The 27779-nt window shown below is 42.7% G+C and overlaps 1 pseudogene; it reads right to left on the bottom strand.

Moving 5' to 3' along the window:
• On the bottom strand, nucleotides 1-27779 carry LOC147622860 (leucine-rich repeat receptor protein kinase MSP1-like; annotated as a pseudogene).

Here is a 27779-nt window from a genome sequence, read left to right as displayed (position 1 = left end):
TTGAGGATCTAAGTATGATTTCAACTCTACAATCATTTGAGCTTGAGTAGATAAGAACCTAAAGTATGCTCTTGATGAAGCTATACAACATTAAGGAGATAGCCATGTAGCAGAAGCACAGGCGATGTAGCAAGACCCATATGTGAATATTACTTTGAGGCCTTGGCCTTGGCCTTGAAGATGGCTCGAAAGAGTGAGGGGTTTTAGAGCAGCACTTGCTACAAAGCACCAGCATTGCTGCCATTCGACGGATCTCATATGATGATTTGGCAGCAGCACTACATCCCCCTGCTATGCCACAAACACACTAGCTGCCATGGGAGGTCGTTTGCCATCCGCAACATCAAAATAGGGATAGCCATGTGCTATGAAGGAGAACGCACAAGGCTTGCAAGAGAGGGTGAGCGGGTGTAGCGGCCAACCCTGACATGAGCTCCATCTGAGGGGGTCATCAGAGGTGCAGAGAGTTGCCACTTGAAGGACCTGCAACATCTTAACCCTCCAAGTCCCATCTGATATGGCAGGGTCGAGAATGTCGGCCACTTTGTCTTTCTTGATCATCTGCCTTACCCAGCCCACCAAATTCCCCCCTTCAACCTCCTTGAAATCTGCCCCTGTTGGCTCCTTACCTGTCAAGAGCTCAAGCAAGATCACCCCATAGCTGTACACATCCCCCTTTGTGGTATGTAACCAAAAGTCCCTGCCATGTCAGTGCTGACATGGGTCTCACATGCACTAATGAGGCGTGCCAACCCGAAATCTGCCACTTAGGCTCAAAGTCAGCATCTAGAAGTATGTTGCTTGCCTTCACATCCCTGTGGATAATATGTAGGATGAATCCATGGTGCAGAAAGGCCAGCCCCCGTGCTGCCCGAAGCAATCTTGAACCTCTTGCCCCAATCCAAGACTTCCAAGGCATCAGCTCTGTTTCTGAGCCATAGATCTAAGCTTCCATGGATCATGTAATCATAGACAAGGAGCTTCTCATCCCCAAATGAGCAATAACCCAAGAGCGGAACTAGGTTTCTATGCTTCACCTTGCCCAGTTTCTCCATTTCAGCTAAGAATTCTCTATTTCCTTGCATGCCTGCTGGCCCCAGCTTCTTGATGACAACCGTTCTCCCATCTGGAAGCACAGCTTTGTACACTGTGCCAAACCCCCCATCTCCAATGATGTTGGCCTTGCAGAAGTTGTTGGTGACACGGAGAATGTCGGCAAGAGTGAGCCTCAGAAGAGGCCGCTCAAACATGGCAACGTTGATGCTGAGGGGCTCCTTCTGCATCTTGCTCGCAAGCAAGCACATGTTGGGATCCAAGGGCCTATTCAACTTCTTCTTCTCATCTGCCAACTCCGATGCAACCTCTTGCTTTAGCATCCTCCATCTAGCTAAGACAAACATCAAGCATAGGACTGCAATGGTGCTGCCCACTGCAATGCCAAGAATGGCTGGCGGCTGGCTGTTCCCTTGGCACCCAACATCAATGACATTACCACACAATGCTTCATTTGCTGCAAAAGATCCAGCATTGAAATTCTTGCAAATTCCACTATAAGGGATTTCCCCAACCAGCTCATTGCTAGAAGCAAGTACTCCAGCTCTGTGAGGCTACAGAGATCCAAAGGGATAGGCCCATGTAGCCGGTTCCCAGACAAGTCTAGATACAGAAGCTGAGAAAGGGCTCCAATCTTTGCAGGGATGTTGCCATTCAAACCATTATGATGCAGATCAAGATAAGTTGCCCGCTTAAATTCCCAATTTCTTCAGGAATGGGTCCACTTAAGGCGTTACAGCTGAGATTAAGTATACCCATCTCCTGCCATACTGATTCTTCAGATAACAAAATCTCAAGACCACCATCAAGCTGATTTCCCTGGAGATACAGGCCAATTATACTGCTCAGCTCCACCCATGCCAGGGGTATCTCACCTGCGATTCCATTCTGGCTCAAATCTAGATGTTGAAGTGCTGCCAGCTTCCCTAGCTCACTAGGTAGAGGGCCAGTCAGCCTGTTTCCAGAGAGGTTCATGCTAACCAAGCTGTGTAGTTCACTGAACACTGGAGGAATTTCACCTGTGAGCTCATTGAAGGCTAGATTTAGGCCTTGAAGCTTCTTCAAGCCTCCCAGCTGCTCTGGCAGGCCCCCACTTAAAAGATTACTGGGTGGACAGATCAACATTTGTCAAGTTGGTCAAATGTGCCATGTGCAGTGGTATGGCACCAGAAAACTGATTTTGATTCAAGTACAGTTCCACCACCATAATGCAATCCCCAATGGATGCCGGTATGCTCCCTAACAAAGAGTTCCAAGAGAGATCAAAGTAGCCATGGTGTTGCACATAGCTTGAGGTTGGGATTGAGGTCTGCTGGAACCCAAAGCAAACCTCCGGTGGGATAGGGCCAGAGAGGCTATTATGTGAAAGAACTAGGCATTCCAGATTGATTAGTTTCCCAATATGTCTTGGGATTGGCCCTGATAGCTGATTAGATCCAAGATCAAGAGTTGTGAGCTGCACACAATTGAACAGCTCTGCTGGGATGAAGCCTTGGAGGCGGTTTCCATGCAAAAAAAGCACTTGCAAGTTCACAAGCTTACCAATTTCCTTCGGGATGACACCCTCTAGTTGGTTGAAGCTCAAGCCTAGATGCTGCAAAGGCATGAGGTTACCCACGAGAGGGGGCAATTCACCCACAAGGTAGTTATTGCTGGCCTCAACAAACCCAAGCAGGGTAGTGGAACACAGTTCTCACCCTCGTTTTCGGCTTCGAGTGGATGACCATGAGAGCATTCTAGAGCAGTTGAGAGCTAGAGAGGGTGATGCTGACTAGATCTCTATCTTGATAGTGACTAAACTCAGACTAGCTGGGTTAGCTCACTTACATTGTACTTAGATTTTTGGGTAGTGACTAACCTCAGACTAGCTGGGGTAGCTCATTTTCATTCTGATGTACTTATTTGATGTTTATATCATTATGAGTTTTCTCATTATTGAGGATCATTACATTTTAGGTGATGTTCTTGATTTTATTATATTTTTTAACACTTTGGCTATCATATTATTTGTTGAAAATCTCCATGCCATCGTACCCAAACATGCTCCGACTTTGCAAAGCATGGGGGGGTGGGTCCTCCCCACATGCTTGCAAAGTTTGGTCACAATCAGAGCATGTTTGGATTGGTAATTAGCGCCCAGTGCGGGTTTTTCAAGTCTCTTGGTGCTTAAGAGGCCATGGAAAATCCGGGCCTTCCCCATACCATCGTACCCAAACATGCTCCGATGGGGACCAAACTTTGCAGGCATGGGGGGGTGGGTCCCCCCCACATGCTTGCAAAGTTTGGTCACAATCACAGCATGTTTGGATTGGTAATTAGCGCCCAGGTGCGGGTTTTTCAAGTCTCTTCGTGCTTAAGAGGCCATGGAAAATCCTGGCCTTCCCCATACCATCGTACCCAAACATATTCCGATGGGGACCAAACTTTGCAAGCATGGGGGGGGCACCCACCCCCACATGCTTGCAATGTTTGGTCACAATCAGAGTATGTTTGGATTGGTAATTAGTGCCCAGTGCGGGTTTTTGAAGTCTCTTGGTGCTTAAGAGGCCATGGAAAATCCGGGCCTTCCCCATACCATCGTACCCAAACATGCTCCGATGGGGATCAAACTTTGCAAGCATGGGGGGGTGGGTCCCCCCCACATGCTTGCAAAGTTTGGTCACAATCAGAGCATGTTTGGATTGGTAATTAACGCCCCCAGTGCGGGTTTTTCAAGTCTCTTGGTGCTTAAGAGGCCATGGAAAACCCGGGCCTTCCCCATACCATCGTACCCAAACATGCTCCGTTGGGGACCAAACTTTGCAAGCATGGGGGGGTGGGTCCCCCCCACATGCTTGCAAAGTTTGGTCACAATCAGAGCATGTTTGGGTACGATGGTATGGGGAAGGCCCGGGTTTTCCATGGCCTCTTAAGCACCAAGAAACTTGAAAAACCCGCACTCGGCGATAATTACCAATCCAAACATGCTCTGATTATGACCAAACTTTGGAAGCATGTGGGGGGATCCACATGCTCTGATTATGACCAAACTTTGCAAGCATGTGGGGGGGACCCACCCCCCCATGCTTGCAAAGTTTGGTCCCCATCGGAGCATGTTTGGGTACGATGGTATGGGGAAGGCCCGGGTTTTCCATGGCCTCTTAAGCACCAAGAGACTTGAAAAACCCGCACTGGGCGCTAATTACCAATCCAAACATGCTCTGATTGTGACCAAACTTTGCAAGCATGTGGGGGGGACCCACCTCCCCATGCTTGCAAAGTTTGGTCCCCATCCGAGCATGTTTGGGTACGATGGTATGGGGAAGGCCTAGGTTTTCCATGGCCTCTTAAGCACCAAGAGACTTGAAAAACCCGCACAACTGGGCGCTAATTACCAATCCAAACATGCTCTGATTGTGACCAAACTTTGCAAGCATGTGGGGGGGACCCACCCCCACATGCTTGCAAAGTTTGGTCCCCACGGAGCATGTTTGGGTACGATGGTATGGGGAAGGCTCGGGTTTTCCATGGCCTCTTAAGCACCAAGAGACTTGAAAAACCCGCACTGGGCGCTAATTACCAATCCAAACATGCTCTGATTGTGACCAAACTTTGCAAGCATGTGGGGGGGACCCACCCCCCCATGCTTGCAAAGTTTGGTCCCCATCGGAGCATGTTTGGGTACGATGGTATGGGAAAGGCCCGGATTTTCCATGGCCTCTTAAGCACCAAGAGACTTCAAAAACCCGCACTGGGCGCTAATTACCAATCCAAACATGCTTTGATTGTGACCAAACTTTGCAAGAATGTGGGGGGATTCCACCCCCCCATGCTTGCAAAGTTTGGTCCCCATCGGAGCATGTTTGGGTATGGGGAAGGCCCCGATTTTCCATGGCCTCTTAAGCACCAAGAGACTTGAAAAACTCGCACTGGGCGCTAATTACCAATCCAAACATGCTCTGATTGTGACCAAACTTTGCAAGCATGTGGGGGGGACCCACCCCCCCATGCTTGCAAAGTTTGGTCCCCATCGGAGCATGTTTGGGTACGATGGTATGGGGAAGGCCTGGATTTTCCATGGCCTCTTAAGCACCAAGAGACTTCAAAAACCCGCACTGGGCGCTAATTACCAATCCAAACATGCTATGATTGTGACCAAACTTTGCAAGCATGTGGGGGTGGGTGCCCCTCCCATGCTTGCAAAGTTTGGTCCCCATCGGAGCATGTTTGGGTACGATGGCATGGAGATTTTCAACAAACAATATGATAGCCAAAGTGTTAAAAAATATAATAAAATCAAGAACATCAACTAAAATGTAATGATACTCAATAATGAAAAAACTCATAATGATATAAACATCAAATAAGTACATCAGAATGAAAATGAAAATGAGTTACCCCAGCTAGTCTGAGGTTAGTCACTGCCCAAAAATCTAAGTACAATGTAAGTGAGCTAACGCAGCTAGTCTGAGTTTAGTCACTGCCCAAAAATCTAAGTACAATGTAAGTGAGCTAACCCAGCTAGTCTGAGTTTAGTCACTATCAACGGCAACCCAATCAAAACGTCATCTCTAACTGCCGATCGACGTGCGCGTCGAGGCTACTGTGCACGTCGAGGAGGCTGTGCCGGCTGCGGGGGTCGTCGAATGTCTGCGGGGAGGCCTACCTCAAAGGAAGGATCGTGAGCTGGTGCTGGTGTACTCGGGAGCTCACGAGTCCCAAAAGCTGCTATGGCTCTCTCTCTCTCTCTACGACGTGCTAATGCAAGACGCCTCTATCTGTAAACCCAAAATCTATAATCTGCAATGGTACGTGTCTGCTACTCTGCTCGTGTAAGCTCCTCTACTGTAAGGACACACTGCTCATGAGATGCAGCACTGCTGCTAGCACCATCACCCGCCGAGGTGCCACTAGGGCCAGCACCACCCACGCGCTCATATGCTGTGATCTGGCTCTCATGTAGGACTCTCTGGTAAGCATCGAACTCATGTGAGCTCCACTCTATCTCGGGAGGCACCTCAGGCTCCTGGGCTCTATCGTCGAAGGCGTCGAGTCCCAAGTCAATAGCTGATGTAAAATCAATAGGCCTGCCACCAGTCCTGGCATCTACTCGAACGAGGCCTGGGTGAAGATCATCGATGCCCAAAACCCTGTACGTCGCTAGGTCAATGCGTGCACGGCAGGAGGGGCATGCTGAGAACCGGACTAGCTCCTGGGTGATGCAAGACAAGTGGAAAATATGTCCACGTCCTAGGGCATATCCACCTGTACTATCAATGTCCTCGATACATAATGCGCAGCACGCATCACGTAGGAAGGAAGGTGCATCCTGCGGGAGAGGTCGTCGAAAAACCTCTATGATGATAGGCCGTGGATATAACGGTAGGTGAGGCACTATCACGTCCGAGGATCTACGAAACTCTCGAACATGCAGCATCAACTGCTCTGCCCTATGCTGGGCAATCTGCTCCATAATCTGATGATGCTGTGCCTCAGCTCGTGCCTCAGCTCTAGAGCTCTCTACATCGGTCCGAGCCTACGCAAAAAAGTAAAGCATTAAAATAATTGATTAGTCTCTCATTAGGTATTACTTAAAAAAATTTATAACTTAGGACCTTACTTATAACTCTTTTACGTGCAAGAGAAACCTACCTGCTGGATGTCGGACTCTCTCAGATGCTGTGCCTCTGCAGTAGCTGCCTCTGCCATCTGTAATGCAGCTCTGAGGCGGTCCACCAATCTCTGCTCTCGCCTCTACCAACTCCTGAGTGAGTCTCTCAGTGGTAGGGATGGGAACCTGCGTGACACAATCAACCATGCTGCTCATGTAAAAATATAGAAAAGTATATATAAACATGTAGATAAATGACCAAAAAAACTTAAGACGTAATATATATGTAAATACATCGACATCTGTCGTCGGTATAGATCGTGAGAACAGGCGCACCACGTGCTGGATGCTCTCCGTGGTACTCCGTACGTCAATGCCGACCTGGGTGCCAAGAGCCTCTACTGTCGACAATGGCACAAATGAAGGATCTGTGGTAGGTGCTACACGAAGGGCTGGTGGAGGCCGCCTACCCTGGTCCTGGAGACGGCCTCGGCCAGCACCACCACCCGGACGATGGCTGGTGTAATCCACCTCCTCCCCTAAGACAAACTCCGCATATAACTGCGAAGTTGTATATGGGAATCTGGCGCATCCTCCCATATGCGGCAACATATCGACTATAGATATGTGCCGCCATACGAGGATGCATTTGCGAAGTATATGGGAATCTGGCGCATCCTCCCATATGCGGCAACATATCGACTATAGATATGTGCCGCCATACGAGGATGCAAACACCGCGAAATAGTAAGGGGCTTGCCCGCCCCCCAGGCCTCATCCCACGACTATCGAGGAAAAGATCTAGGAAGGCTCCATCCCTAATAGGAGCAAGATCACAGACCTGACGATATGTCAGGCCATGTGACACAGGAGCTGTGCGATGGTGGGCTATCCACTCATCTACATAAACAATATCGTGAAGGCTACGAAGGGACGCAAGCATCGCCTCCAAGTCTGCCACGATATGTAATGTAGACGGTGTGTCTCTAGCACTCCTACGGATAGCCGGTCTATCTCCGCGATGAGGTTCGCAATAGATGAGCGTCCCTCCTCGTGGCCCTCCTCGTGGCCCTCCATGCTAAAACCTAAGCCAAACACAAAGGTCCAATGTGAAAGGTCTAATGTGAAGGGTCTAATATGAAGGGTCTAATGCTTAGTGCTAAGTAGCACTAATGAAGCTATAAAACAATGCTTATGGGCTCACTAATGCTAATCCAAATCAAGAGAGCAAGGAAGCAAGGACAGTGAAAACGACTTGTGACAATGAGGCAAAAAAAAAAGTTTTTCGATTTTATAACCTCGATCGAGGTTCAGTAACATCATGCAATTTAGGGTTTGCAAGATTAACGCTCTGGATATTAGGGTTAGTGCAACATACGGCCAAGATACACACCTAATCTTAGGGTTGGGGAAGGATCGACGACTGAGATTTGATATTACTATCTCGTTCGAGGTACATGGACGACCACGATTTAAAGTCATTACCACGACAAGGTATGTCGACGGTCAAGATTCATTATATACCTCGATCGAGATATTTAAACGGCCGAGATCGCATCTTGCAACGTACGTGAATGGACGGTATAGATTGTGTTTACGTATCTCGATCGAGATAATTGGACGGTGGATATTGCATCTACGTATCTCGAACAAGATATTTGGACGGTGCAGATTGTATCTCCGTATCTCGATCGAGATATTCGGACGGTTGAGATTTGATCTCAGTATCTCGATTGAGATATGGGGACGGTGGAGATTGTATCCCATTACCTCGAACAATGAATGGTCGCGATTCGATGTTAATTTCTCGTTCGAGATACGTGGACGATGGAGATGTGCTAGTCAAATATGCCTAGGGGGGATACAGCGTGGCCCTGACGTGAATCCGAGTGGCATAGATATCTCGATCGAGATAATGTGGTGGCGGTGACATGTATTGGTGACATGGATGACGCCTGGAAACCCGGACCTGCTAGCGTGGCATTAGTTGGCATCTCGATCGAGATATGTCGATCTAGGCTCGGGAGGCACGTGTCGTCTTTAATTTGCGGCACTATCACGATCGAGGTACTCCGCCCGAGATGCATGGACGTCCCAATTTTAGAGAGAGTGAACGAAAGTGAGTACCCTCATCTTGCAACCACCCTCAAATAAACTCTTATTGAACTGCTATGTGTTGAAGTAGCCACTTGTTGGTGAGGTTGAAAGAATTACATTGACTTGCGAGGCTAATATAGATATGTTTACTAAGGATTAGAGATCATTGATTTGTGGAGATAGTAGAGTCATTTGGAGAGGTTTTGTAATTTGAAGTAAATTCCACGTGATGGGTTGTACCATTGACCAGGCTTTCGCCCACCATGGCTCCCCCATCCAACACAGATGTACTTGGAAGTTGTTAATGCTGAGGCTTTGGTGTAAATGTTCTTCAATGCATGGGTATGGATATGTACTCATGGAGCAACTACTACATTAATATATCCAAAAGAATAGTATAAGTAATAAGCTTAACAAAATATAATGTCTATTGAAGATCCTTGGGAGTTGCCATATGCATTACTCCCTTGTTTTTGTGTGTTTTTTTTTTACTACCACCTTATGTGAGCAACAGGTTCTTGTGGTGACTACTCTCCTTTTTGAGTGAATAGGTCATTATGTCTGGTGCGTAGCTTCTGAACTTATGCTTCACATCCAGAGGAGTGAAAAGAGCATTGTGAGTTAGTCTTTGATGTGCTCATAAGTCTCTGTTGAGACGTGGGAATTGATTCTTGAATTTTTGGCCCAAATGTTGTCGAGGCAGTAGGTAAGACTATTGGTTGGTTACCATTGGGGTTTTTTAAACACACAAGCTCTTGAGTAGGTGCTGACTGCGTGAGAGTGATTGAGTGACTTGCTTGGTGTTACTTAGGCATCCATTCTTGTTGAACTTTAGGCGAAGCTGTTGGGGTTGAAGTCAGTGGGTGGTAAGGCTTTCTTAACGTTGTTTGATTTTAGCAACCATATGATAGGATTACCATCATAGTGTCCTTGTTGGGCACATGCACAGAGGCACCTATCTTTGATGAACATTATAAATTGGTGGCTGATGCCTTTGGTGCTGAGGTTTGTTTCTTTGAACAGGTTGAGGGGACTTTGTGATTTGCTTGGGAATCTAAGCTTCGGTATTGTGACATGAAAAAATAATATCTTTCATTTTCAACTTTGTACATAGTTTTGTGGCTTTGCAATGGTAATAAGGTGGAAGCTTATCCAAGAAGATTTCGGTGGGCCCATAATAAAATGACATCATGGGGGTAGCTTGGCGGCTACCCCGACGGCATCTCTCATCAATATTTTGCATTTCCTAAAGTTTGTGTAATGTGTGGATGTGCTCATTATAAATACCAAGTATGTTCTATAAATGCTTTGGTATGGTTGTATAGGTGAGTGATGTGGAAAATAAAAGTGGGCCTAAATGTATGCATGGCTCACCTTTGTAATATTTAAATGCTATTTTCCACAAGCTAGCATGTGGAATGCATGTGGAGAAGTGTGTGTAGGTGTATACACATCTTTTGGTAGAGACGCCGGGCAATTTTAGCTTTCGTTTTTTTTAACCCACCTTACCTAACAGTCTTTGTGAATGGGTCAATAAATAAAAAGATGCAGGGGAGAAGAGAGCTTGAGCTCTTGCAAGCACACACACACACAAAACCCTAAAAGAGAACACACAAGGTGAGAGGCTGAAAATCTTCTTCTTCTTCACACAACACTCTCAACACACCATATACAAAATCTTCTTCACACAACACTCAACACACCATATACAAAGATAAAAGTACACACCATATGAAAAGGTACTCAACCAAATACATACTAGGGTTCTCTATAGTGTGAACCCAACTAAATGAGCTGGCACTACAACCATGCCAGTCTTCTCTAGAATGGCTGTCACATAGCCTGTCATCCCACTGGCCGCATATATCACCCATGATCTCACCAACCATGCCAGTGGTGTAAGTGTAGGGCCTATCCCCCAGGCGGGTCATTAGTGTCCACCGCCTCACTAGATGAGCTCGATATCTCAACACTCCCCCCTCGAGCTCAACTCCATCTCATGTACACCAAGTGAAGCCCTGAATTTGTAGAGCTTCTCTGTACCCAATGCTTTGGTGAAGATGTCAACGACCTGATCTTTGTGCTGACATAAACAAGGTCAACATCTCTTGCCAAAACCTTCTCTCTGACAAAATGATAGTAGACCTCTATATGCTTTGTGCGAGCATGAAAAATTGGGTTCCTGGATATGGCTAACTATATACTGATAATTTTGTCACAGAAAATGACAACTTGTCTATCCACCACTGATAGACCTAAATCTCCAAGTAGCTTTCTCAACCAAGCTACCTCACATGCTACCATAGTAGCACCTCTGTACTCGGCCTCTGTAGTGGATAGAGCAATCGTAGGCTTCTTCTTGCTGCTCCAAGTCAGAGCAGGACTCCCCAAAGAAAACATGAAGCCACTAGTAGATCTTCTATCTGAGATACTACCAGCCCAATCAGAATCTGTGTACCCATGTACACATATCTCTGTCCCAGTTTCATAAAATAGTCCACAACGCAAAGTAGACCTCACATATCTCAGTATGTGTCAATGCATCCAAATGTGGCTTTCGAGGAACCTACATAAACTGACTCACCAACCCAATAGCATAGCTCAAATCTTGCCTGGTGATCATCATGTAGATCAAGCTTCCTACTATGCGCCTATACATAGTAGGATCCTCCAAAATCTCTCTCCTGAATCTGCACTCAATTTGCCATTCTGATCCATTGGCACTGAGATAGGCTTACAGCCTGTCATACCTTACTTGGACAACATGTCCAAGCCATACTGTCTCTGCAGTAATCCAATACCATGTGGTGACCTAATCACCTCAATGCCCAAGAAATATCTGAGCTCCCCCTGATACTTCATCTCAAACTTCTGTCTAAGCAAGATCTTTATATCAAAGATCTCTACATCATGGTCCCCTGTAATGATCAGGTCATCAACATAGATGACAACAAGCACAACCCCTCTATTACTGTAACTCACATACAGCGAGAAATTTGCATTGGCTACATGAAATCCAATAGTGACAAGATACTCAAAAATCTTGTCAGATCATGCTCTTGGTGCTTGTTTTAAGACATACAAGGCTTTCTTTAACCTGCAAACATGCTCGGGGTGACTCACATCCTCATAACCAGGTGGCTCACATCCTCATAACCAGGTGGCTGCAACATATACACCTCTTCCTACAAATCCCCATACAAGAATGCATTCTTTACATCCATCTGATGTAAAGACCATTGCTTTGACACCGCCACTGCTTTGACACCGCCACTGCTCTATCACAACTCTCACTATTACCATCTTGGCAACTGGGCTGAAAGTTTCCTCATAATCAATGCCATATGTCTACGCATATCCTTTGGCTACCAATCCAACCTTGTCACTGTTATGTTTTACTTTGTACACCCACTTGCATCCAATGGCTTTCTTGCCTTCAGGCAATTGCACTAAATCCCAAGTCTCGTTTCCATATAGTGCATCCATCTCCTCATCCATAGCTTTCTCCCAACACACATTTCCAGCAGCCTCATCAATGCATGTGGGCTCTATAACCTGCACAACTTTTACCATGTATGCATAGTGATGTGCCACATAACCATCATAGGTAAACCTCTGCGCATAGTGATGTGCCACATAACCATCATAGTGATGTGCCACATAACCATCATAGGTAAACCTCTGCGCATAGGCCTCTGCGCACAGGATACTTCACTCTCCCAGATCTTTGCAGCTTTGCATTCATGGCTTCCATAGCCTTCTTTACACCAAGTGTTCTCATAGCTGGTATCCCAAGATCCTCATCAAGACTCATCTCTGAGCCACTAGACTCTCCATCAACATGAGAATGCCCTGCAAAAATGTCAGGCAAACTAAGGGGCTCAACCACTTTCTCTTTGCCTTTATGTGATGTACTAATCACATTTGCAGAATAAAACATCCCTGCTTACCCTCAACTCACGTGTAGCAGGGTTATAACACCTGTATCCCTTTTGCTCAAGGGAATACCCAAAAAACACACATTTTTTAGCTTCTGGATCCAGCTTAGTTCTTAGCTCATCTGACACACATGCACATATGCAATGCATCCAAAGACTTTCAAATGAGACAAATTAGGTTTTCTGCCAGTAAACCTCTCCTCTGGAGTTACATCATGTATGGCTGCAGTTGGAGTCCTGTTTCATGATGCAAACTGCTGTAGAAACAGCCTCAGCCCAATAGCTATGCAGCATATTCTCTCTCCAATCAATGCTCACGCAATCTCTGCAATGTGCATGTTTTTCTGCTCACCAACTCCATTTTGCTACGGAGTGTATCTGCATGTAAACTATCTCCGAATACCATTCTTCTTCAAAAATTCAGAAAACTCATTGGAGAAGTACTCTCCCCCTCTCTATCTGACCTTAGACACTTTACATATTTCCCTGTTTGCTTTTCAACCATAACTCTGAAATTCTGAAAATGAGTGAACACCTCACCCTTCTCCTTCATGAAGTATATCCACACTTTCCTTGTGTGGTCATCAATAAATGTCACATAATACCTGCAGCCTCCCATAGACATGGTCTTCGTAGGACCTCATACATCTGAATGCACAACATCTAGTGCATTTCTGCTCACATTTTTGTCACGTGGAAATACATGGTTTTTTTGCTTTTCAAATTGGTATGCTTCACATATTTTCTGCATACCTTCAACTTTAAACTTTGGCAGCCCTGTCTCATAATTCCTTTAGTCTGCATAGACTTCATTCTCTGCACATTCACATGTCCAAATGTCTGTGTCTGCAACAATTCCTGAACCATTTGCAAACATCGCAACACTCACTTCAGGCATGTTTACATTCAATGTAAACATTCTACCCACTATGTTGCCTTTTGCAACAACCAACCTGCACTTGTCTTTAAAGTCTTCAATGTAACAACAACCATTAGGGTTAAACCAAACTTGCAGACCCTGCTCAATCATCTAGCCAACTGAAACTAGATTCTTTGTTATGTTCGGAACATGAAGTACATCTACAAGGTACTTCACTTTGCCATCCTGCATAGACAATGGCACATCTCCAACATGGGCAATTGGATGAGCAGTGTCATCCCCTGTTTTCACAAAACCTAGTCTTTCAAGGTTTTTCATCTCCTTGAACCTCTCCCCATGACTTGTCATGTGGTTAGAAGAACGTGAATCAACGTATCATACATCATCTTTATGTGATACTTCAACATTTTCAGACATGGCATTAATGACATGCTGCATATAACAAACAACCTTTCATTATCCTCATTATTTCTGCTCGAGGATGCATAGTTGTTTTACTGCAATTTCCCATTTTGCATGTCAGCCTGCTTCTTATAACAATCTGCCTGCACATGTCAAGGCTTACCATAATAAAAGTATCCACGTGTATCATTATACTGCCTTTGCCAATTTTCACGACCTCTTTGACTCCCCCTACCTCTGAACTGGCCTCTTTCACGTGCGTGTTGCTGCTGTTGTGAAGCCTGGGACTATTGTTGTTGTTGCTACTGGCAATAATTATGATTACCTATTCGGCCACCACCTCCTTGGTTGCGTCCATGGCCTCCTCTACCTTGTCCTCTTCCTAAACTTGTGTAGAAGGACTGTTGCTCTGAACTGTTTTTGTTTTGTGAAGGCTGTTGGTCTTCACCCAAGATCTTCTCTTCTATAATCAACATAGACACCAAATCTATGAAATTGGGAATAGACGTCCTTGTATTGTGGCCTGAGACCACGTAGATAGACTTCCACCTTATCATCATCATCTACTGAAATGCCAATAGATGCAAGGGATTCTAGAATACCCTTGATCTTCAATGTTGCTGCATAGTCATTCAAAGACATACTCTTTTTCTCCACAGTATGAAGTTCATTCTTCAAATGTATCTTTCGTGCCTTGGTATTCGTTTCATAGAGTTTTACCAAGGTGTCCCACGCCTCCTTGGGGGACTTGGCATCCTGTATGTGCCCAATCATGGTGTCCTGTATACTGATAGAGAGCCAATACATAACTTTTCTAGCTCCTTGGTTCCAATCCTTGAACTCTTTCACATCTGCAGTAGTCGGCCGGTATCTTCGGTGCCTCTTCATGCTCACCTTCTATATAGTCCCAATAACCCTTTCCCATCAAGAAATTTGTCAACCTGAACCTCCAAGGATGGAAGTTCTTCTTATCAAGCTTCTCAGCAACTATCTGGTTTATGCTATCATTTGACATCTTGCCAGACACAAATTTACCAAAAACAACACTCTGGTTTGTCTTGCAAAATCTATTGTATTTTTTGCAGCGGTACTGTACTAGACTCAAATGTCACAACTAGTGACCTCAATGTGCATACATACACCCAATGGCAACTATTGACCTCCTTGCAGCACACACAATGTCTGCACAACCAATCTGTCTTCTTGCACTGTTCTAAAAAGAGAGTTCTGCAGAGAATCGATGGCTTACCTACAGTGCTCAAAACCATTTACTGCTTTTCAAAAAACGGAGGTCCTAACGTGCCCGAAACGTGTTTTTGCCCCCAAAAATTTATTGAAAATACAAGTGAATAGGGTGTGTGCAGGAACAAGCCCTTGGTTAGAGGCTGTAAAAGAGAAGATGTAAATGTGAAAGAACCTGTGAAAAGGTGAGAAGAATCTATTGGGAGAGAATAAAGGGTAGCATGAGAAGATTTAGGAAGTGTGGAGATATTCTGGGAAGTGTGGAGATATTCTGGGAAAAGTGAAGAGGTGGAGTGCATCATGGAGAAATCAATGGGATTTGATGCTTGATGTAAGCTCTATAAATTGAGGCATTGCCCTAATGAGAATTTGCTGGATTTTGAGTATCCATGCCTACATTAATCTATTTGTTAATTACCCATTAATTACATCTTGATTACCCACTAATTACATCTTAATTACATCATAATTACCCATTAATTACATCTTAATTACCCACTAATTACATCTTAATTACCCTTAATTACCCACTAATTATCCACTAATTACATCTTAATTACCCACTAATTACATCATCTTAATTACCTAATTACCCACTAATTACATTATCCACTAATTACCTAATTACATTAATTATCCACCACTAATTATATCTTAAGTACCTAATTATATCTTAATTACCTAATTATATCTTAATTATCCACCACTAATTATATCTTAATTACCTAATTACATCTTAATTACCCACCACTAATTACATCTCAATTACCCATCTTAATTACCCACCACTAATTACATCTCAATTACCCACCACCACTAATTACATCTCAATTACCCACCACTAATTACATCTCAATTACCCATACATCTTAATTACCCACTAATTACCCACCACTAATTATATCTCAATTACCCACTAATTACATCTTAATTACCTACTAATTACCCACTAATTACATCTTAATTACCCATTAATTACCTACTAATTACATCCACTAATTACCCACTAATTACCCACTAATTACATCTTAATTACCCACTAATTACATCCACCACTAATTACATCCACCACTAATTACATCTTAATTACCCACTAATTACATCTTAATTACCCACTAATTACATCTTAATTATCCACTAATTACATCCACCACTAATTACATCTTAATTACCCACTAATTACATCCACCACTAATTACATCTTAATTACCTACTAATTACATCCACCACTAATTACATCTTAATTACCCACTAATTACATCCACCACTAATTACATTCACCACTAATTACATCTTGATTACCCACTAATTACATCCACCACTAATTACATTCACCACTAATTACATCTTAATTATCCACTAATTACATCCACCACTAATTACATCTCAATTACCCACTTACATCTCAATTACCCACTTACATCTTAATTACCCACTTACATCTTAATTACCCACCACCACTAATTATATCTCAATTACCCACTAATTACATCTCAATTACCCACTAATTACCCACCACTAATTACATCTTAATTACCCACCATCTCAATTACCCACTAATTACATCTTATACTAATTACATCCACCACTAATTACATCTCAATTACCCACTAATTACATCTTAATTACCCACTACTAATTACATCTCAATTACCCACTAATTACATCTTAATTACCCACTAATTACATCTTAATTACCCACCACTAATTACATCTCAATTACCCACCACTAATTACATCTCAATTACCCATTAATTATATCTTAATTACCCACTAATTATATCTTAATTACCCACTAATTATATCTTAATTACCCACTAATTATATCTTAATTACCCACTAATTACCCACTAATTACATCTTAATTATCCACCACTAATTACATCTTAATTACCTACTAATTACATCTTAATTACACACTACCCACTAATTACATCTTAATTACCCACTAATTACATCTTAATTACCCACTAATTACATCTAATTACATCTCAATTACCCACTAATTATATCTAATTACATCTCAATTACCCACCACTAATTACATCCACCACTAATTACATCTCAATTACCCACTAATTACATCTTAATTACCCACCACTAATTACATCTTAATTACCCACCACTAATTACATCTTAATTACCCACCACTAATTACATCTCAATTATCCATTACATCTTAATTATCCACTAATTATATCTTAATTACCCACTAATTACATCTTAATTACCCACTAATTACCCATCTAATTACATCTTAATTACCTAATGACATCTTAATTACCCACATCTTAATTATTCGTAATCACTTTGTTAATGATGTCGATTCTAGTGTTTGATACACGATAGCTCACCACAATGCTCTAATTTCAACATGGTATCAGAGCCATGCTAATTTGTGAGCCCATTATCTTGCTAATTATTTTGCTAATTAGGATTCTAAGTAGAAAATTATAATTTTCTCTCTTTTTTTCAACTAGCTTCTGTACCCCTAGCCAGTGGAGGAGCTCCCTCTCCTTGCACACATAAAATTAGGCTAAACCCTTCTAGCACATGATAGGTATCTCATAGCTCTTCAAGCTCATCCAAACAACATAGCAAACCGCCGCCGGATGAAGGAGAAATCGCTGTTTTAGCAGGCTCCATTTTTCAGCGAAAGATCTCACATCTACACTCACTCAGGGTAATTTACTCTAATTTCTCTTAGCCCAAGGTGTTTTCAAGCATGCTCTACAAGCTGGTGAAGACAGAATTTAGTTTCATCAAGTCTACAGTGAGATCCAAGCTCTTCATCAAATCTGCAAGGGTGACTTTGGTAAAACAAAGATTAAGCTTTTAATATTTGGTCAAATCTTGTGTTTATTGGCTTAATCCTCTACTAGACTCATTGCTTTTGATGCCTTTGAAAGCATTGGAGATCATTTGAAGTCGAAGGCACCAGATCTGGACTCCCCGCATACTCTGTTTTCTACACACAAAACAGTGGATTAATTTGCTAATCAGTGATTAATCACTATATTGTGGTACAATTGAGGGTTCAAATTAACTCCTGATACAAATCCCTATAACTTCAAATTGCAATTCGGAGTTGGTTTAATACTCCAACCATCCCGTACAAATTAGTTACCCTTGATTTAATGTAATTTCTGGTAAAATTGTGCTGATAAAATTGTGATAATCATCATTTTGCATTCAACCCTTGGTTAATGCCTGTAAATCTCAATCAAAATCAAGATTATTCACAGCTAGAGTTGCATTTGGGAATGTGCATGAGAATGAATGCTATACGCATTATGTATTGGGCACATTGCATCAGTGTAAATATGGGATCAGACACTGCCCTTGTCCAGAATAAGGCAAGAGGTAAGACCTCCCACATAAATTTGGGTTTGCATTGCATAATGACACAAGATGAACATCAAAGCCCAAAGAAACTGTCAGCAAAACATTGAAACATGTTGCTCACATGGAGCAAAAAGACCTGACAAACAAGCTCATGGCCCCAGCCATGAAAGAAGAAGAATATCTCTTTCCAAGAGGAAGATCCACACCAAGAAGATCTAAAGGAAGACATGGACATGAGAAGAGAAGCTGCCACAAGAAGACTGAAAGAAGACATGGACGCGTGGAGAGAAGCTGCCACGACAAGACTGAAGACAAGAGAAGATGTGAAACTCCAAAGAGTGAGGAGCCATGTGAAAATCTCTGAGAGAGAGAGAGAGACCCCACAACCCAATGTAACCTACCCCAACAAAGTAAAACCACCTCTAAGCCACCGATGATGTAGGCCACGTGGTAGATGTATCACTTTAGTCAAGGTCGCGGTCACTTATAGTAGCCTTGGACACATAGAGAGAGAGAGTGTCAAGGACTATGGAGTTTAGGGACTTGAGGCACTGGTCGCGGGCTGTCAAGTAAGAAAGAAACTTGATACAGGGTCCAGGTGTGCTAAGATAACTTGAGGGGAGGTGTGCTAGGCACTAGTCGCTCGCGGACTATCAAGTAAGGGAAGGCAAACTTGGTATAGGGTCTAGGTGTACTAGGAGTATTCACTTGAGGGGAGGTGTACTAGGAGTATTCACTTGAGGGGAGGTGTTAAAAATACAAGTGAATAGGGTGTGTGCGGGAACAAGCCATTGGTTAGAGGCTGTAAAAGAGAAGATGTAAATGTGAAAGAACCTGTGAAAAAGTGAGAAGAATCTACTGGGAGAGAATAAAGGGTAGCATAAGAAGATTTAGGAAGTGTGGAGATATTCTGGTAAGGTGTGGAGATATTCTGGGAAGTGTGGAGATATTCTGGGAAAAGTGAAGAGGTGAAGAGAATCAGGGAAAAGAGGTGGAGTGAATCATGGAGAAATCAATGGGATTTGATGCTTGATGTAAGCTCTATAAATTGAGGCATTGCCCTAATGAGAATTTGCTGGTTTTTGAGTATCCATGCCTACATTAATCTATTTGTTAATTACCCACTAATTATGTCTTGATTATTTACTAATCACTTTGTTAATGATGTTGATTCTAGTGTTTGATCCACCATAGCTCATCACAATGCTCTAATTTCAACAAAATTCCATCTGATATATAGGACAAAATAGTTGCCCTATAGCTTTACCCCCGCGAAGAAAGCTCCTCAATCAGAGATCGTTTGTTGGTGCCTCCCATAGAGCTCCCGACAAAGGGTGTAGTCGCCAACACAAATAGGGAAGAGTAGATGAAGCTCTTACCCTCGTACCACTTCGTGTGCTTCTCTTGCTTGCAGCTCAGCCCTTAGCATGAACTAGACTCTGATACCATGAAAAGATGTAGGAGAGAAGAGAGCTTGAGCTCTTGTAAGCACACACACACTCACAAAACCCTAAAAGGGAACACACAAGGTGAGAGGCTGAAAATCTTCTTCTTCTTTACACAACACTCAACACACCATATACAAAGATAAGAGTACACACCATATGAAAAGGTACTTAACCAAATACATACTAGGGTTCTCTATAGTGTGAACCCAACTAAATGAGCTGGTGCTATAACTATGCCAGTCTCTAGAATGGCTGTCACACAGCTTGTCATCCCACTGGTCGCATATCACCCATGATCTCACCAACCATGCCAGTGGTGTAAGTGTGGGGCCTATTTCCCAGGCGGCGGGGGTAATCAGTGTCCACCGCCTCACTAGATGAGCTCGATATCTCAACAATAAAGACTTCATAATGGTGAGGACACCATTGGTCCAGGAGATTGCCACCCGGCTTCGAGAATTTGAAGAGAGTAAAGGAGATCATCAAGCAATTCGATTAGTTATCATAATCATTGCTTTCATGTTTGCCTTATTAAATATCCTCATGAGTCATCGACGCCGACAAGGTATACCATGATAGCATGGGATTTGGTGACTACAATAGCTTCATGGTGTGCAAAAACGTTAAGTTGGTGGGTCAATGTTTATGATACCTTTGAGAATGTACATGTTGATGTTTTCTCCTTCTATTGTAATGCAAATAAGGAGGAGTATCATGCTCTCAAGTTGCTATGTGCATTACCCATTGTAAGAAGGATTCACTTGAACCCAATGGATTCCTCATACTTGTGGGTCATTTAGGTTCAATGATATTGTCAAAAATCACATGGTGGAAAGATTTTATGAATGGATTCATAGTCACAAGTTAGTATTGTTCTTGTAACAAAGTGCCAAGGCTTGTGCATTTCTTTCTCAATTGCAAAGATGCTTAACATTCCAGTATTCCATGGAAGTGAAGGAGAAGATCCAAGGGCCTACCTTGCAAGAGTTTAGTGGAGCATGTAGGATAGTAAATTGGTCATTAGAGCAGCGAGCAGAGATACTTCCTGATTTCTTGGAAGCTGCAACTTTGGCATGGTATGAAGGCTTGCCAAAAGATTCTCAAAAGGATTGGGAAGAGATAACCAAGGAAATGAAGGAGAGGTTTGGGTTAGTGGAGTCACCAAATTCTTTGCTTCTACAATTGGATCAGCTTTCTCAAAAAAAGGGGGAGTCGGTTTCTGCTTTCTCCATGAGGTATGAAAACTTGTTCAACAAATACCTGCATGCCTCCTTACATGTTGTAGTTGCTTCTTCTCCTTCTTCTTGTATGGTGGATTCTAAGAGCTCCTTGGCAATGGAGCACCTAAAAATGATCCGGTTGGTCTTGGCTCCTTCTTTGCGAGGAAAGGTCTTAAGAAAAGACCCCAAAAGTTTTCCAAGAAGCCCTTTGGATTGCTATGAAGAAGGAGGCTGCCCTTGAAATTGAGTCAACACTTTAGGCTTCCATAACTATGGCAATTCCAACTTCTCAAGTGGATGTCCCTCCAAATACTTTGTCAACATCAAAGGTACCTTCATCCACTACATTAGATCATAATATTACACAACTTATGGGTTGAGTTTGCTGATCTTAAGCTTCACTTAGTAAATGCTCGCCCACCTAGACCCCCTAGAGTGGAAGATAGGCCAACAAGGGATAAAAGTAGTATCACTTGTTATGAGTGCCAAGAGAAGGGTCATTATTGCCCTGAGTGTCCAAAGTTAAAATAGGAGGATAAGAGGGTGGCATTACTAGAGGATACGTCTTTAGAGGGAGATAATGAGACTTTGATGCCACTAATAGCCAAAAGGGATCGTAGAACAAGGAGTGAAGAAGGAAAAGAAGCAAAGGAAGATGAGAGGATAGAGGAAGAGAATCATAGGAAGAAGAAGACGTCATTTAAGAGAAAAATTAGCCAATCTGATTTTCATCTTGGACAAGGATCCCTTAGCTATGATCTTCTCAGCGACTTAAGGGATCAAAATGATCATATCACATTTGGCCAACTCCTTGCACTTTCCTCCCCAAAGCTTATAAAGGAGTGGGGGATATTAGCAAGCACAAGATAAGGAAAGAGAAAGAAGAAGAAGGATGATGAGACTCCTACAGCAGCTCAGAAGGTGGACATTGATGTAGGAGATGATGTTCCAGTGTGGTCGATGTCATCATAGATGGGCACTCCATATTTAATGCATACATTGATGGGGGTTATTCTATCAATGTGATAAGTGAGAAGACAATGAAGGATGTGAATTTGAAGCTATCCTCTGCTAATTCTCCATAGCGCATCAACAAACTTAGAGATAATACTAGGGTGAAAACCCTAGGAGTAGTAAGAGATTTGGAAGTAGACGGTTGTGGAATTTTCGTGCCTACTAGTTTTGAGGTGATTCCTACCAAGCCTACCAAGCCTGATGTTGGGGATTATCCTTTGATTTTGGGAAGGCCATGGCTCTGCTGCCAAGGCAGTTCAAAAATGGAAGATAGGTGATCGCATTCTTCAAGGGGGCAGCAAGAAGGTATGGTACAACATCAAGAGTCGATGCCAAGGAATGGTAAGAGATGAATCCTCAACTCCTAAAAGTTCAAAGTCAGAGTCATTCGATGAGGAGACAAGTGGTAGCTCAGAGATTTCCATCTCAGAAGGAGAGGTGGAAGGAGTTGCATTTGATCTTTGCCTCGGAATTGCCTCGGAATAGATCGAGGCAGGACACTGAAAGAGACAGAACCTTGGAGGGAGAAGCTTCTTCAACCATGATCTTGAGAAACGGTGTGGACCTCACTAGTCTTCTCCAACAAAGTGAACTTCTTCTTGATGAGTCCATAACAGGTAATGAAAGGGAGGATTACTTGAAAATGTTAGATGGATTTCCTAGGCTTGTATTCTTTGCTAAGCCCATTTAAACAGATGCTCACCAAATTATCATCTTCCACCACTGAGACATTAATAGATCCAAGGGATTCACCAATATCCTTGATCTTAATACATACTCATTGATAGACATGCTCTTCTTCTCCACTATATGCAGCTCTAGTTTTAGCTTGAAACATCCTTGCCTTTATGTTTGTCTGGAACATCTTCACTAGGTTTTTCCATACAACTACTAGAGTGTTCTCATCTTGTTTATTTGGAAGCCATGCGTACATCTCATTCTCTTCCTCTTCACATGAGTGTTCATCGGTAGACTTGTAAGGATGTGGTTCATTTTGTCGTGAATCATCTACAAGAAAATTCCGTTCCATGGGGTGTGCCTTCCACGCATGGAGATTGATCTTCAGAATTTGCAAATCCTTTCGTATATATACTTGGTCTATGGTCTAATGCCCAATCCTGCACCACTTTGGCTTCCCTCACATGAATGGTCTGCCACCCAAGATAATATCATATGAGTTCATTCTTCCTTCTACCCAATCCTTGACACCTTCCCACAATGCCAGTGTGTTATGTAGCAATGGTCCAAGCAACATTTTAATAGTTATGGAAAATACTTCTAAGAGACTTTCTATATCTCTGGGTTCTCTAAAGTCTCCTTCCAAGTATTTGTCTCATACTCAATCCTAGGGATTTAATGGGTCAACAGTTCTTGATCTGTCTCCACAAATATCCTTGCCATCAGATCATTCCCTTCCCCGAATTCTTTTGGAATCGGAGTTGGCACATCTAACTTCCTTTCTCTTAGCAATTCATTTCATGGCTACAATGTATCCCTAGCCTTGTTAGCCCTCAATTTGGCTTCATGGTTGCATTGACACTCCTCTATAAGGGCCTTATATTATTTAAGCTTTCTTATTTCCTCCTCCACATTCGACACCCTTGGGGGTAGTTCGTCCCTCTTTTGTGGTTCCATGTGCCTGCTCATTCGGTCTTGGCAATAGATCGTCTCCTTCCTATGACTGGGTGGAGCCAATGTCAATGGTATCTTCCTCAAATCCATCTTGAATTAAAACCAAGGTGTCACCCTTGCCCACCTTTTTCGCTCTTCTCCTTCTCCCAGCCTTAGAAGTGGTAATACCTTCTGGGTTTTTTCTTTCACTCACCTATCTCGCTTATGCATGCGTCAGGGCATTTACTAGCATGATATTTCCAGGCCGCACACTTATAGTCCTAATGATGGCATGGTTAGATGTAGAAATGTTACCATTTGTGAGATCCCGAATGCATTAAACACACGGTGGATACATTACTGTTGGCAAGACTTCTTGATGAGGGATAGCCGAGTAAAGTCTTTGACGATATCCAATGTAACATTGCACTGGAGACAATAGTTGCAAAGTACATGATTGCAACTCAAACTTTTATCTTGTCCTTCTAGTATAGCAGGTCCTGTTACATCAATGGAGAGTTGGAGCCAATGGATCAGGAAGCCGCAAGTGCAATGGACAATAAATTCATAGACATTGAAGTGATTGATGCAGCTTCATCAACACTGGTGACAATTTTTTCTATACAGGAGAAATGCAATCTACAACAGCTAAGGAAGGATATTGTCGAAGAATCCTTGCAAGACATGCCGACACACTTTACTGTTATTCACAATGGAAGAAAGGTCCTCCTTAGAAGGGAGCGACTAATACAATGTAAAGAATTGGGTAATACAGTCAAGATCATTCCTACTTGACAATACCCACTTCAATGTACTCTTTTGACATAATTAATCAAGTTCCTACTTGACATTATCCATTTGAATATACTCTTTTAACATAATTAATCAAGAAACTTTTGTTTGACTTTTATTTTTGAAAAATAAGACAATGTATACTATTTTCCAGGACACATTACTTGAGTGAGAATAGGACAATTGAAGAAATTACATTACAAAAATAGGTTTCTCATTACATAATCTTATACAAAGTCTTTTGATTTGTACAATCCATCTAAATATGGAATCAATTGTTCTTCCAACAAATAAACATCGTCTGCATTACGTTCTGCATTACCTTCGAAAGGAAGGGGTCCACATTTCAATGGGATTATACATAGCCTTCTCAGGGGTATCATCAATTAATAATGTATTTGTGGGATCATACGGATGTTGGATATCCACATAGCGCTTCATATGCAATAGTACCCTAGGTTTGTTGGGATGACATAAACAACTGGGTCAATGTAACAGGGCCTTTGGTCATATACAAAATACAATTCTGTCTCCTCAATCTTAGATTCTCTCAAAACTAACATGACAAGAGGCCTCAAATCATGCATCATCATTGAGGACCAGATGGCCGATCTAAAGTGCTTAGTTACAAAGTTGATAAATTGATAGAGTTTGGGCCTTAGCATGACATGCATGCCCCCAACTTTGTAATTCCTTGCAACACTTGGTCCAAAGCTCTTGGGCTATCTTTTGAGTAGCAATCCATTAACATCCAAGATGATAAGCATCCTCAGTGTATGGAACCATTATTAACATGATTCATACTTCTAATCAGTCTGAATATAATTAAAACTTATAATCATTGTTAAGGGACCAAAATCACCTAATAGAAACAATTCTTAAAATTGAGTTGGTTACATTACATCAGCAGCAGGTACATTAGGATTGGGATCTTCATCAAGCTTGGGATCCTCACTAGCCTTAGGATCCTCATCATCAACCTTAGGTTCTTCATTGTTCGCTTCCTTGTTCGCTTCCTTATCAGGCCTTGGCTCGGTCTTTGCAGTGTCTGTCTCTGCTTCACCTTCCTCTGTCTTCTCTTCAGGCTTTGGCTCTACCTCTTCAGCTTGCTCTGCCTCATCAGCCTTGGGTTCTTCATTGTTGTGAACCTCGTCATCCGGGCTTTGGCTCTGCCTCTATGTGCTTAGAAGGCTTTAGCTCCCCCCCTTCAGCGCCTGAAGAAGCACCTTGATGTTTGCAGCATCGGGGAAGTATGGTTGGTTCTCCTTAGACATCTCTATGCCATTATTTAGTATTAATCGTATCATGGTCACTCTATATCGCTCCACATATTTGTTATCATAGTTCTATAAAGCGGTCTGAATAAACAAAATTCACAATGTCAAACCGCAAATCTAGCTAAATCAATGTCCACCCAATGATTCTTCCACTTACCTTGGACATCAATGAAGGGATTCATGCAAAAGAGACTCTGGAGAATATATTATGCATGGATCATCACACTCTAATCAGAGGAGTGTGAGTCTCCTTGCTTGGGCACTTGAACATTCTTGATCTCTGACTTGTACAATTCATACTCCATATAGGGAATCAAGAACATGAAGAAGCCTTTTTATACACCTACATATAATAAATAAGCTTTCACAATAAGATACATTGCCAACTTTCAAGCAACCATAAATACTAGAGAAAGGTACTTGGAATGTTTACTTACAGGCCTAACTTAGGATGTGATCTTGGTACTAAATTAAGGGTCCACACGATTCTCTTATCCAGTTCTATAAAACGGCAAGGCTCCAATGGTTCATGAAAAAGCAAAAATCTCTAAAACTAAGGCATCCCCTATCTATTAGATGCATATGATTAACAAGATAGATAAGTAACATACCCTGATTCATATGGAAGAATTACTACTATAACCTCCAGCATGTTCAAATATGTGAACCACTTTTGTATCTCTTGCTACTGCTGCTGGGAAGTGCTCCTTTTTCTTAGCAATGGTGCCAACTGAGAGTTCAGAACAAACACCTCAAAATGGCTCTCTCGAGGAAGCTGGCACTTTATTAAACTACAAAAACAAGGGTAACTAGTTGAGGAAAAAGGAAAGAACTAAAGAGGGAAGGACCATATCATCAGTAAATGTAATTTGCATACTTACTTTAGGCACACGTATAGGATAGTGTTTAAGATCTGTGATGTCCTATCCATCAAGATCTTGACATCCATCAAGATCTTGACATCCACCAGGTCAAGGGAGAGTTGTCTCTCACCATCTTCCATATTCACAAAGACAAAATTACCCCTCTGCAAGTTCCTTTTAGCATCTCCAGGTCGGCTGACTCCAATCGGCTGACTCCAACTCTTCTGTTTTTTTGATGTACTATTCTTGGATATTCGCTGGGGTGATTTTTACTTGTTGATCCTTTTCTTTTCTGATCTCTACAATTTTTATTTTATCCTATGGAGCTCTTACAGGTGGAATCATGAGCATGTCTCTCATCTTTGGATCTATAGGCTCTACAGGGTGTAGAAGCTTCTTATATCTCCATCTAAGCCTCTTCAGTGTCTCACTGTCCTTGGGAATTATCATCATCCTATACGCGTGGGCACACACAACACATAGGTCATTGAAGTACTTTATGAGAAAATATTCAGCAACCTCCTGTAGTAGACAGAGCAAGTCTTTCCTCTTCCACCTTAGAGTTAGCTCCAATTCTCACAAATAGACCTGCACAACCTCTGGAAAGGGAGCTTTGGAACATATAACTCTACACAACTCTGAGCTTTCCTAATTTCCCTCACAATGTAGAAGTTCCGCAAAAATCATCTTGTTCTGGCTTGCTTCAGAATATGGATAGGCTTTCCCTTTCTTGGCCAATCCAGGCCCCTTACCATGTCTCCTTGCAGTAGCTTTTTTCCTCGCCACCATGAGCTACCAATAAGCTTGGAAGAAAGAGAACTCTCTCTCTCTCTCTCTCTCTCTCTCTCTCTCTCTCTCTCTCTCTCTGCATGTGTGTGTGTGTGTGTGTGTGTGTGTGTCCTCTGTGTGTGTACGTGTTAGACCGCACCAGCAAGGCATCTATCATAGTTAGTGTGGTCTGGCGTAATATAGCGAACTTGTGTTGTTAGTAGACTTGCAAGCGCCAT

Source organism: Cibotium barometz, chromosome 28, assembly GCF_041138505.1.
Source record: "Cibotium barometz isolate CiBa-2024 chromosome 28, ASM4113850v1, whole genome shotgun sequence".
NCBI classification, from domain to species: Eukaryota; Viridiplantae; Streptophyta; class Polypodiopsida; order Cyatheales; family Cibotiaceae; genus Cibotium; species Cibotium barometz.
The sequence above is the reverse complement of the archived record's forward strand: the minus strand, read 5'-3'. Positions and strand labels throughout refer to the sequence as shown.